General features: G+C 38.6%; 1 protein-coding gene across 3 annotated transcripts in view; it reads left to right on the forward strand.

Annotated features, from left to right (window-relative positions):
* OSBPL8 (oxysterol binding protein like 8) overlaps positions 1-14,329 on the forward strand; it is a 182,920-nt gene that overhangs the window by 98,701 nt on the left and 69,890 nt on the right. The gene's annotated exons all lie outside the window — the stretch shown is intronic.

Here is a 14,329-nt window from a genome sequence, read left to right on the forward strand (position 1 = left end):
AACACAGAGGAAAAATTCCTTCAGAGTTTGCATTGACCTCAGAACAAAGCTAGTCTTCTCTAGGTTTCTGGAGTATTTGTCGGGCAAATATTTAAGAAAAGATCAAGTTACAGATGTTGACTCCCTTTTGAGGCCATGGATTGGGAGAGGGGTTAGTGGCAGGGACTTCTCAAAGGAAATGGCCAGCTCATTGTAACTGAGGAGAGTGTCTCCTAAGTGGGAAAGTATTGAGGAACTGTTTAATCTAATACATTTTGTATTCGAATTAATTATTTGTTTTATAAGGCAGTTTCAAATATCTCCTTACTTTGTACCTTTAAAGGTACATATGTCACCTTTAAAGGGTGGTTAGGTGTGACATTTGAATATTTTTTTTTAATGTTCATAAAATATAAACAGTACTTCAAATATTCTTTCTTGGCATTGAAACATTTGTAATGCATTAAATATCTGTTACATATATAACTTCACTGATCTGAGCTTCTCTAAACCATTCATCATCCATACACAACAAAATTGGCAGTTTCTCCTCACTTCTCATTGTAATGCTGTTTCTGTTCTCAAATATCTGAGGTCATATTTCATTATTTTTGCAACTAAGCTATAGCACATTTTATTAGTACATTATGAAACAGGCTTTTCCTGTTGTAAATTCTTTGGGACAGTAACTCTTACTATAGGTTTATACAATGTCTAGTGTAAAGGGTCTTTGATCTCAGTTAGCGCCTTTAGGTGCTACTATAAAGGGGGTAGGTGGATGCTCTGGTCACCATATTTAACTCTACTGCCTTGCAGCCAGGTACACAGGTGAACGCTCCTCCCCTTTTAAAGCCCCAGGAAGTTTTGAAATTGCTCTTCCTGTTTGCTCAGTGTGGAGAGCAACTGCCCACCTGACTATGCCAGCTCCACACAGCAAACGCACTCCTGCCTGGAGTACCCGGGAGGTGGTGGATCTCCTAGGTCTGTGAGGAGAGGAAGCTGTGTAGACACTGGTCTTCTCCAACTGCAAGAACTTTGATATCTATAGCAAGATCACTCGGGGCATGGTGGAGAAGGGCTACAACAGGGACATGCTGCAGCCATGTAAAAATCAAGGAGCTGAGGCAGACGAGGGAGGTATATAGATGCTCTGGTGCAGAGCCGCAGACATGCCATTTCTACAAGGAGCTGCACGCCATCCTCGGTGGCAACGCACTCCTGCCAAGAGGTCTGTGGATACTTCGTTGGGGCTGGAGTCACTGCTACTAGAGTCAACATAAAAGACAACGTGCTTGACAAGGAAGTGGAGGCGGAGGAGGATGGTTGATGAGCGACTGGGAGATCCAGTGGCGTGGCGAGCAAGGATATCTTTTTGAATCCTGAGCGGTCTAACCAGTCCTAACAGTCCAGCTCTGCAGAGCCTAATGCATAGGAGGGAACCTCTGGTAAGTACTCAGCTTCAGTACTGCAGGGACACATCTGGTCATGTACTGCTTTTTTAATTGGGCTACAAGAGGTAGTGAAATAACCAACACAGGAAGAGTCTCTGTTGTTGTCTTATTCTCCTGTACAGCTAAGCAGAGGCGGCCCTGTGGAAAAGTTTGTTTATGGACAATGGAACGTTGCATGAATCCTCCATAGAGATCACTAGGAAACTTTCCTGCAAGTAATCTGCAAACCTCTGCTGAAGGTTTCTTGGGAGGGCTGCTTTGTTTCTTCCCCTGTGGTAGGAAACTTTGCCACATCACTCAGCAATTACTTCAGCAGGCACCATAGCAACACACAGGGCAGCAGCACATAGTCCTGGACTGCAGCCACATGTGTGCAGGAGCTGGACCCTGACATCTCGGTTAATCTCAGGAGTGAAGTATCAGCTGCAATTACCCCCACCCGTGGAAAATGGTGCCAGTATTTAGTACAGTAGTCCTATGCGCTGTTACTGATACCCTCTGGCTATCCTCCGTTGTTCCAACTCACCTTGTCCCTCCCGGTCATACTCACCATGGCTGGGGCTACCACAACGCTGTGTGCATGCCAAGGGAAAGTGAGAAAGATGTGCTTGTTGCTTGTTTGGATCCAGCATGTGGATCAGTCGTTTCTTTAGCAGTTGCAGATGTGCCCTTGATGGTCCCCGCACAACGGCTGAGCACCTCTCTCAGATAAGGAAAAGAAACTGGAGGAGTAAAGCAGACATGTCCAAGAAGGTGCTTTGGATTGTGAGCGGAGAGCATGTAGGGAAGCAATCAGTGAGAAATTGCAGAGGGATAGTCAGGATAGGAAACAGGAGCAGGAACATAAGGTAATGCTGCTTAGGAAGCAAACACACATACATTGGTCCCTGGTTGAACTTCAGACTGAACACATCTGAGGATACCTCCTTCAGCAGCACATACAGAACTGCCTCCTTATACCTCCCCGCACTTCCCTCCCTCACATTCCTAGTTTCCTCAGGGGCCTTAGTAGTATCCCAGGCACTTCAACCCATGGATAATGACAGCTAGATGTACACCCAGCTCTGAGAGCCTCATTGGCAAAAGTTCTTGTGAATTTCCTATTCCTTTCCCTTTATAGATGCTTTCTCCTGTATGTATGTTAGGTTACCCATATATAAATATGTTTGCATGGATGTGGAATAAAACTAAACTTTTGGAAAGTGCGTAAATGAATCTTTACTATTTTCCAACATATGGTGACTAATGCTAACCTTCAGAGACAGCACCAATAGGTGCATTAACAGTGCTATAGTAGTGTACACGCAGTAATCGTTACAAGGTTCAGACCACAATGTTTAAAAAAAAAAAAAAAAAACCCATTAAAAATGGCTAAACATATTACAGCAACACATTACTGTGGCATGCTGTTAAAATGCTCCTTCAAAGCCTCCCTGATCCGAATAGCTCGCTGGTAAGCCCCTCTTATAGCCCTGATATCTGGTTGCTCAAAAAGCAGTAGACAGCTGCTCCACCTCCAAGTTCCGTCACTGGGGAAACTTCTCCCCCTTTGATTTCCATATATTAAGGGCACAGCCGATATCTATAACCTTGGTGAGGTCATTTTAGTTGCCCTTTTCTGTATCTTTTATAATTTCAATATATCTTTTTTGAGATGGGGCGACCAGATCTGCATGCAGTATTCAAGATGTGGGTGTACCATGGATTTATAAAGTAGCAATACGATATTATCTATCTTATTATCTATCCCTTTCCTAATGATTCCCAACATTCTGTTAGCTTTTTGACTGCAGTTGCACACTGAGTGGATGTTTTCAGAAGACTATCCACAATGACTCCGAGATCTTTCTTGAGTAGGTACGGCTAATTTAGACCCCATCATTTTATATGTATTGTTGGCATTATGTTTTCCAATGTACATCACTTTGTATTTATCAACATTGAATTTCATCTGCCATTTTATTGTCCAGTCACCCAGTTTTGTGAGGTCCCTTTGTAACTCTTCACAGTCTGCTTTGGACTTACTATCTTGATTAGTTCTGTATCATCTGCAAATTTTGCCATCTCACTGTTTACCCCTTTTTCCAGATCATTTATGAATATGTTGAACAGTACTAGTCCCACTATAGACCCGTAGGGGACACCACTATTTATCTCTCTCCATTCTGAAAACTGACCATTTATTCCTACCCTTTGTGTCCTATCTTTTAATGAGTTACTGATCCAGGAGAAGACCTTCCTTCTTTTACCATGGCTGCTTACTTTGCTTAAGAGCCTTTGGTGAGGGACCTTGTCAAAGGCTTTCTGAAAATCTGAGTACTCTATATCCAGTGTCCACATGCTTATTGACCCTCTCAAAGAATTCTAGCAGATTGGTAAGGCGTGATTTCCCTTTATAAAAACCATGTTGACTCGTCCCCAACAAATTGTATTCATCTGTGTCTTACAATTCTGTTCTTTACTTATAGTTTCAATCAATTTGCCTGGTACTGAAGTTAAGCTTATTGGCCTGTACTTGCTGGGATCGGGAGCCTTTTTTAAAAATTGGTGTCGCATTAGCTATCCTCCAGTCATTTGATACAGAAGCTGATTTAAATGATAGGTTACATACCACAGTTAATAGTTCTGCAATTTCACATTTGAATTCCTTCAGAACTCTTGGGTGGATACCATCTGATCTTGGTGACTTACTACTGTTTAATTTATCAATTTATTCCAAAGCCTCCTTTCATGATACCTCAGTCTGAGATAGTTTCTCAGATTTGTCACCTAAAAAGAATGACTCAGTTTTGTGAATCTCCTTCACATCCTCAGCTGTGAAGACCGATTCAAATAATGCATTTAGTTTCTCTGCAATAACCTTATCTTCCTTGAGTGTTCCTTTTAGCATCTTGATTGTCTAGTGGTCCTGCTGGTTGGTTAGCAGACTTCCTGTTTCTGATGTTTTTGCTTTTTTTTTTTTTTTGAGGCTTTGGCTAGCTGTTCTTCAGATTCTTTTTTGGCCTTCCTACTTATATTTTTATACTTCACTTGCCAGCGGTTATGCTCCTTTCTATTTTTCTCAGTAGGATTTAACTTCCACTTTTTAAAGGATGTGTTTTTGCCTCTAACTGCTTCTTTTACTTTGTTTAGCCACAGTGGCACTTTTTTGGTTCTCTTACTATGTTTTTTGATTTGGGTGTACATTTAAAATGAGGCTCTATTATGGGGTCTTTAAAAAGTTTTCCATGCAGCTTGCAGAGATTTCACTTTCGGCACTGTACCTTTTAATTTCTGTTTAACTAATTTCTTCATTTTTTTTGTAGTTCCGTATTCTAAAATTAAATGATACCATGGTGGGCTACTTTTGTGTCCATTCCCCCCCCCCCCCCCCCCCCCCGGGATATTACGTTTTTATGTTATGATCACCAAGCAGTTCAGCTATATTCACCTGTTAGACCAGATCCTGTGCTCTGCTTAGGACTAAATCAAGAATTGCCTCTCCTCTTGTGGGTTCCAGGACTAGTTGCTCCAAGAAGCAGTCCTTTAAGGTGTCAAAAAATGTTATCTCTGCATCCCATCCTGAGATGATATGTACCCAGTCAATCTGGGGATAGTTGAAATGCCCCATTATTATTGAGGTTTTTTATTTTTATAGCCTCTCTAATCCCCTTTAGCATTTCACACTCTCTATCACAATCTTGATCAGGTGGTCAGAAGTATGTCCCTACTGCTATATTCTCATTATTCAAGCATGGAATTACTATCCATAGAGATTCTATGGTACAGTTTGGTTCATTAAGATTTTTATTTCATTTGACTCTATGCTTTCTTTCACATATAATGCCTCTCCCCCACCAGTACAACTTATTCTGTCCTTCTGATATATTTTATACCCTAGTATTGCTGTGTCCTATTGATTATCCTCATTCCACCAAGTTTATGTGATGCCTGTAATATCAATATCTTCCTTTAATACGAGCCATTCAAGTTCACCTGTCTTAATATTTAGACTTCTAGCATTGTATATAAGCACTTTAAAAAATTCACTTAGCTGTCTGCCATTATGTGATGCAAGTGAATGGGTCTTTTTCTTTTGACTGTTTCTCATTATATCCTACCCGTATTTTATCCTCTTCCATCCTCTCCTCCTGTATAAATTATTTAAATTGCTTTGATTTAAATCAGTCCACCCTGCAGCTAAATCGGGCAAGGATTTACAAACCCTCACCTCACTCAGTGCCGCTCCTCTCCTCACTTTAACAGACAGACAATCTCAGTTTAAAGCAGTTAGCTCATAGCAAAATGTAAGTTCCACAGGCTATATGGCCAATAGCTTTCCTTCTAGATCCATAAATATTCCATGGCACACCAAACATTATCCTAAGGGAGGGCTTTTATATTAAATAAATCTGAAATAGCACTTGTCTGTATCAAAAGTGGTACAGGTATGGGACCCAGCCTCAAAGCAGACACACTTATTGGTCCTGCATGGGGAATAGCCACTGAGTCCATAGGACTGTCTTTTAACTCTAATAACCTTCTCCCCCCTGCACTCTGATTTCACTTTCAAAGAATGATTAGGTGTGACATGCCAGGCAGATTACCCACAATGAGAATTTCTTGTACACCTTCAGGGACCACTACTGAGCATATCCAGTAACTGCCGCACCTTATTTCTTAGTGTTTCTGGACCTTTCTAGCTGTCCTGCATGTCTGCAGAGACAGAACATTCCAAAAGAAATCCATGTCTCCTTCCCACTGCTTGTCTTTCTTTCTTAAGGCCAAAACAAAGTTAAATGCTGCAGACTAAAGTATGAGGGTTACACTTGCATAATACCAATAATTACGTGTTTATGTGCAAATTTGCAAAATGTATTTATTCTTAATGTGTCTCCCAATTATTAGTGCAAGTTACTGCACTTGTGCTGGTAATTACTGGCAGCCATTTCTCAGTAAGTTTCAATTCCAGGGGACCGCAGTCCTTTTAGGTGAACTCATATTGAACTCAGATTAGTGGGAAATTTTCCTGGTGAGAACTATAGAATTTGGCTCTAAACAATGGTCATTGCTGTGTCATGCTGGAGGTAAAGCAGCAGCCTACAGTAGTAAAAATGTATTTAATTTTTGCACTTTTTTAGTACTGTACAGAACTCTGTAATGGAAATTCCCTTGTTTCTACACAGTGGGGTACTGCAGACTTGTGTGTTGTGCATTACTTGGTTTGTGTAGATTTTGTTAGGCCATCCTCCTGCCACCAATGCAGGGTTCTTTTCTAGAGTAAATATACTAGTTCTTTCTCCAGTCCAGCGTTAAATGCTGAATGGTGGGACTCCCACCACTTCCAGGGGTAGATTCTCTAGGCTAAAATAATTGGTCAGTAAGCTGTTGCTGATATTCAATATACCTTTTCCTTATTCATTCCATTATACTCCTTGTTTTATAATCCTTTGTATCTCCAGCAGAATAACTCCAGCAGTGGCTTTTAGGTTTCCCTTCTACAAGACTGTCTCAAGAATATATGATTTATATAATTTATGCATTTCTTTTGTGTTTGCCAAAGCCCTTGCTGGATTCTCAGGCACAAGAAGAGGGTGATAGGTAAATGTTATTTTGTAGGTGAGTGAAGGTTAGCCAGAGTGTTATCTGATTATGTCATTTAGGATGGTAATTCTTTTTTAAAAAGGTGATAAGATTAGAGAACCAATTAATTCATTAGCAAACAGTGTAAATATTATAATATATAAGCTATCTCAAAGGAAAGTAATGCGCCCCTTATGTTTGGCTAATCTCTTATGAAAACTAATTTGCCTAACAAAACAAAAACCAAGTTTGTCCTGTGTTCCCTGAAGATATGAGACTGAACTTGTTTAGAGATTCTCACTGCTAATCCCTAGAAACAATATAGTACTCCCTCCAGATCAGATATTATCATCAAGACACCAGCACTTGTTTGATCTCTGTTCTTTTAGATACTGTTGCAATAGACAATGCTTTTAGATTTTCAAAAATTAAACTGACATAGGAAAAATTTGTTCCTAACCAAAACAACCAGAGAGATGCTTTCTAGCCGTTTAGTGTTGTTTGGGGTTTTTTGAATATTTCTGAGCATTGCCTCTGCCTCCCCCAGTGAAGCCAGTTTTCACATTTGTCATACTCTGTTCCACTTTATTTTGGTGTTACCTATTTACTCCAGTTTTGCTTTGTGTATGCAGCATTCATTATTCTCCTTAAATTTGGCTGGGATGGTAAACCACATGCCCCTTATCCTGTGCCACTCCATGAATCATCCGGGCAGAGGGAATATTGAGCAAGCAGTGTTGCTGGCCCATACCCATGAACAGAACTCAGAGCATCTGAGTTTTCTTGATCTGGGAGCAAGAGATAAGTAATCCTGATGTATTTCTTGAGACCGAGACTTATTGTTACAAGACAACATATTGCCACTTAAGCCACCAGGGAGAAGCCCTAAAGAAATTAATTACCTTTAACAATGAAATGAAAGTGTCACTTTGAAGTTTGCTTCCTCCTTTTTGTTAAATAAATATGGTTTATCTTTCATAAGACATTGGAAATCTGATCTGAGTGTCTTAGAGAATTTCAGCTTTACTCTTAGGACCCTTATTTGTGAGTAGTCTTGCTGGTTTTAATGGATAACTCATGTGAATAAGGTTCTACTCACATAAATAAAGAGTTACAAAATTGAGCCCCAAACCATTAATTTTAATCTCTATATTGCCTAATTAAAAATTGTATACATGTTTCAAACTTTGCTGTGTGTGATTCTGTCTTTTAAAAAACATTATCTTCGTATTATGCCTGCTATTCATATAGCATACTCTATTAAATTCTAAATTAAGGGGAGTTCTCTTTATGTATGTGTAAAAGCATTACATTTTGGAAACAATATTTTCATACAATAGAGAGCTGCTCCTTCTAAGAATTGCATGTACCTATATCTATATGGGTAGCAGCTTTGCAAAGATATAAAATTTTCATGACTGTGCTTTAAGAGGCATAGTGTGTCAGATTAATGTGAAGGAGAAAAAAAGCTTTCCAACAAAGCTTTCTTTGCAAGTAAATCTCAGAAAAGCTGACTTACTTGAACCTGAACTGTTGTCATTGGAATTTGCTGAAACCAAAATTATTGAAACCTGAGTAGTGAACAAATCTCTGTACTTCTGCTGGGAGGAGGAGCTGAAGGACAGTGCAGCTAGTGAGATACAAGACTACAATCAAGTACATACAGGCTGCAGAGAGCGTTCATGTGAAGGCTTGTACTGTAATCAGAAGTACCTAAGGAGTTATGCTTCAGCATAAATTGTGCCTGGCTTGGAATTGCTAAACGGAGGAAGAATATTTGGCAGGATTAAATTGGCTTTCCCATAGCAGACTATTAGCACTGTTTGCAGTCTGAATAGCCTTGTGGCTCGGATGTCTGCTTCGTGACTCACTGGTGTCTGAAGGCAAGTATACCTCTAAAAGAACCTGTTGATCCATAGGAGAAAAACAGACTTCTCAATTATAGTGGCTTTTAAACTAAATGTAAAATGTGCATGCTGAATGGAAGCAATTTTGATGTATCTGACAGCTGCTAAGGTGATTTTTCTTTCTATCACTTACAAATGTGAGGAATTTATGCATACTGCAGATTCATGTAGGTAATGTGAAATTATTTACAGATCCATTTTTGAGGCAGCCAGTTGGATAATATTGAATTGTAGAAATGTCAGGCCGTATTCCTGTCAAAGACTTGACAGCACCAGGGCTAAAAAGGAATTGTTTTCCTTTCTCTGTGTTTTTTCCTTAAGTATGGATATTGCGTAAGAGAATCTAAGCTGTGGCTGCTACTGCACCAGTAGTAACGTTTCTTGATTGTATACTGATCCTCTGTGCTGTATCAGCAATAAGAATCCTTTCCATGTATCGTGTAAATTATTCAAAAGCTGTTTTGCTCAGTAGGGGTGTTCAGTATGTGCTGTTGATTTGGAGCTTAATTTGCATGCTTAGTATTAATACCTAAATCATCCAGAGAGCTTTCTTCTTTTTTGATCAAATCATATTTTAGTCTTAATTTTTTCCCTTATAAGAATTATTTTTAATTAAAACCTAACCTTTTCAAAATGTGTTGCTGTGCTGTTAAGGTACACAGACCTTTTGATTGTCTCTATCCTGTGCACTCTGGTTTAGTTCCACCCTAAGAAATCTTATAAAAGAATGTCTTAGGCCGTGGGTTCTGACATATTTTTTTTCAGCTGGCTTTAAATTTATTAGTAAAAAAAAAAGCCCTGATTTAATTGCAAACAAATATGGGGCATACATTGTTGTTGTTTAGAAAATGTCTACAGTAGATTGCAGTCATCTTCATTGGAAGATAAGATGTTATCCACTTTTCAAAGTAATCTTTGCTGTACCCATTTCAGAGCATCAGGTTTTTTTTTCTTTGGTGTTCCATGTTTTATATAGTACCATATTAACTTATTTTTCTACTAAGTAATATATTAAAATCAGATGCTTGCATGAAGCATCTAAAGTTACTGGTAAAATGAATCTTAACTGTTTTATGTACACAGATACACTTTGGATGTGTTTAGGTTATAGAATGGTCATAACTCAATTCATATTGAGTGATCTCCCCACACGTGTTAGTTGGCAGCAGATACACTTGGTTGTAGTTTTGGTGACATTCTGTAATCTTTTCTCCTAGAATTTACATGGGGTGAGTAAACAATACCATCAATTTTATAAATGAGATGATTCTGCAAACAATAGGTTCTGACAATGAGAGGTCTAGGGATCCTTTGAAATCCCTTTTTAAAAAATCCCATCAATTCTAAATATACTGGTTTGGTAAATCTGTGTTTTCCAAGTGATGACGACGTGCTCTGTTTGGCATTCTGAATTTGTTCAGATGTGTTTAAAAAAAATTCACAAGTTTTGAAGGGTGTTGAAGTGCCATCGTTGTCATGTAGAAGATGGCCAGAATCTGAGCATGTACTAAGTTGTCCAAAGTGCTAAACTGTCCCTCTCTCTTCATGACTAGTGTGGAGAAAGTAAATAAGGAAGTGTTATTTACTCCTCATAACACAAGAACAAGGGTCACCAAATGAAATTAATAGGCAGCGGGTTTAAAACAAACAAAAGGAAGTATTTCTTCTCACAATGATTACCTGTTCTATTCATTCCCTCTGAAGCACTGGACTTTGGGCACTGTCAGAAGACAGGATACTGGGCTAGATGAGTCATTGGTCTGACCCAGTATGGCAGTAGAATCAGAGAAGATTAGGGTTGGAAGGGACCTCAAGAGGTCATCTAGTCTAACCCTTGCTCAAAGCAGGACCAACCCCAACTAAATCATCCCAGCCAGGGCTTTGTCAAGCCGCACCTTAAAAACCACTAAGGATAGAGATTCCGTCACCTCCCTAGGTAACCCACTCCAGTGCTTCACCCTCCTAGAGAAAAAGTTTTTCCGAATATCCAACCTAGACCTCCCTCACTGCAACTTGAGACCATTGCTCCTTGTTCTGTCATCTACTACTACTGAGAACAGCCTAGCTCTATCCTCCCTGCAACCCCCTTTCAGGTAGTTAAAGGCTGCTATCAAATCCCCTCTCATTCTTCTGTTCTCCTCAAAAGAGGAGGCTGGAGGTGATTGCAGTAAATTGAAAACGGTTTCTTTAAATTTTGGATGCTGAACATATTGAGACCAGAACACTCTGTTTTCTCTAGCTCCTAGACTGCAGAACACATCTTGTGCTGTTTACTGTCACAATATGGGGTCTACTGAAATCCTGGCCTGGAACTAAGCAGTAATAGGATGGTATGCTGATTACACAACAGGTGTTAATTCATATGTCCACCACAGTATAACAGCGCTGTAGCTATACCAGTAACATTTTTTAAAACCTTCTTCCTCACCCAAATGTACTTACACTGAAATGCTGAAGCTTAAGAGACATGTATAAAAAATACAAATAAACTTGATAAATAATGAGTGTGATTCTGAAAAAAGTGGAGAGTATTTATTAAATACTAGTGGCCAAATTCCACTATTAGATCTGCAGATCCTACGGTATGTAGTTTAGTGAAGTATAAGGGAAGGGGAAACGAAAACATGAATCTGGGAATCCACAGAATTCTCCTGCACTTCAAATAGTATTTTTATGCTGGATACATATGTTACTTGTGCCAAAGAAAATACCAAAAGAAACATTTTAAAAACTGGACCAATAAATTAGATTTTTTCCGTCTTGTTGCTGAGTTAAACAAAGGGCAGTTGATTAAAATACATGATGTACAACAGTTTTCTCCGTTGAAGAGCTACTCAAGTTGTACGTTTTAGCCCACAGTGCGTGCGCAAATGTAAAGGTCACATGAACACTGGAGTTTACAGTATCAGTTTGGTCTATTAGATCCCTTTTTAAACAGGAAAAAGAGATACTTATTCCTGCTCCTTTATGTTTCATCTTCTCTGTAGAGGAACTGTGTGCCTAAATTTTCGAACAGTAAGAACGACCACTAAGCAGAAATAAAGTCAAATACATTAGAATTAGTTTAAAAACCTCTTTGAAATTTCTTACTCCTGGGATGAGCGGAAAGGACAAAGATGAGAATAACATAAAATATTTAGATATATCATTTCTATTTGAAGGGTCACTCTGGAGATTTTGTAGCATGTTGGATAGTGGAGAGCATATGTCTCCACCTGCCTTTTGGCTGTAGAATTACATGTAAGCTGTTCCATGCTTCCAGCTGCTTAGTAGCATGACTTGGCTTAGGTGGCATGGTTCATGCCAATCATAGACATGTGACGTATCTCTTTTGGTTAGTAATGTGAACACACTATGCTACAAAATATTATATTCTTCCCTGTCACATTCATTCCATAGTGAAATTGTGCAGTTGTTCCTAGAATGATTTTAATCTTTGTCGGACTATTTTCCCTTGCAATTTCAGAGAAAATTAAATGAGTATTGCACCTTTTCAAAAAAGGAAAAAGTTAATGAGGTAGTAAAATGGGATCACCAAAAGTAAAATGTAAAGATAGGAGCTCATGAAGGAATAGTATCAGGAGTCATGTTACAGGTTTACCATTTAACAGGAAATATACATTTTTATCATAGCAAATCAGTGATGTGTGGAAGTTAATTGGGATAATGGGTGTAAAAACTTGATCTCTGTATGTTACTGGACTGGAAAATTGAGCATTTAGCAAGCTTCTGGCACACTTAGCATTCATTTTACTCTTGCGTATTTTGGAGCTATGGTTTCTGTGGATGGTACATGAGTTGGGTATTTCAATCACAATCCCTCCTCTAATGCTTGCCTTGCCTTTGGCATGTGTTAGAAATTATTAGGCTGTCAACAGAAGACTGAACACTATTTCACAGTTCACAGAATCACAGAGAGTAGTAGAGCTACAATTATTTTTCTAAATTGAAAGACCTTTTTTGTGCCACATACATATTTTGCACTGTTACAGCTACCTTTAACAGCCATTGTAGGGACAGTAGAATACTGCTAGGTGCTGTATTTAGGTGTGATCCAGTGAGCTGATGGAACTGGCAGATGCTTAGCACCGCCCCAAAATTGGAGTGGCTGAGCATTAATTACAAACTCTTTTATCATTAATTTGATTTTGAGAATGGCTTCCTCCAATGAAGGAGAAATAGACTTTGTGTGAGGAACAGCCCACCTGAGCTAACTGTATTTTTTTGTTTGCTTTTTTTTGCATTTTCCAATTAAAATGAGTCAGGTTTCATAACAGCTTCTGTCTCAGATGTTGTATAGAAAGAAAATGGAGCCAGCAGAAAAGTGCCCAGCAGTGAAGAAAATTCACTTGTGGGAGTGGATGTGTTTTAATAAACCGAACTGCTTAACAGTTGTTACTGACAATTTGAATGGTGTTAATTGTTAGGTATGGGGAAACAGGAAAATTGACCACGTAAAATAGATCAATAGGGAGAAGGAAAACTTATTTGGTAATTTTACGTGTGTGACTAACAGCAGGTAAGGTTTGCGTCATTGGATTACTATAAGATCAACTCAGAGTTCTTATGTGAGTTATGCCCTTCTTTGGTTTGGTTTGGCTGTTTCCATCGAAGACTTAATTTTAGGTTTCAAAACATGATTCACTGTGCTGCTAGTTTTAATTATATTTATTGGGTATAAGGGTTTCTGCATTAAGCAAACATTGATTCTTTTTATTTTTGTGGAGATTGTTTTAACTGTGTCAGAAAGAAAAAGGTAACAGAAGAGAAATATTAGAAGAAAATACTTGCTTTTTGCATAAAGTGGTTGATTATAAAAATAGAAATATGTAATGAGAATTCAGGTCAGTGTTAACAGAAAAACCCACAGCTAGGGTTGCAGCATTGCTTATTAAAAGTTAACAGCCTAAATTTTTAACTGACGAATTAATTTTGAGTGCCTCAATTTTTGAATGTCAAACTGGACAGACCTGAAATGAGCCTGGTTGTAAATATTTGCCCTCTGAAAGGATACCAGGCATCTCTAAGGTATGTTCTAGTTGGGCATTCAAAAATTGAGGTACTTAAAATCCCTAGTCTTTTTAGGATGCTTTTTTGAACGCCAATACTCATCTTCAGAATTGGTATATATTTAATTAATTGTTAACTCTTAGCACATGCAGGCTTAAAAGATTTATACTGGATTTTTTTTTGCAGACACTATCCTAATGCATCTCTCACTTTGAATTGTAGCTTTTATTTTTCTTTAGAGTCCACAGTAATCATAGGTGACAAACAGTGGATAGCCTAAACTAAAAGTAGAACTTAAACACTAGTATATAAAATAAAGTATTAGCTGCCCTCTCCAGCTCTCATGATGGTGTATTTTTTAAATTAAATATCAAATAGGAAATTCATATTACTACATTAGATCACGAGTTAATCTTTATA

This window comes from Emydura macquarii, unplaced genomic scaffold (genome assembly GCF_026122565.2).
Source record: "Emydura macquarii macquarii isolate MOO-44397 ecotype Brisbane River unplaced genomic scaffold, CSIRO-AGI_Emac_v2 contig_2205, whole genome shotgun sequence".
Lineage (NCBI taxonomy): Eukaryota > Metazoa > Chordata > Testudines > Chelidae > Emydura > Emydura macquarii.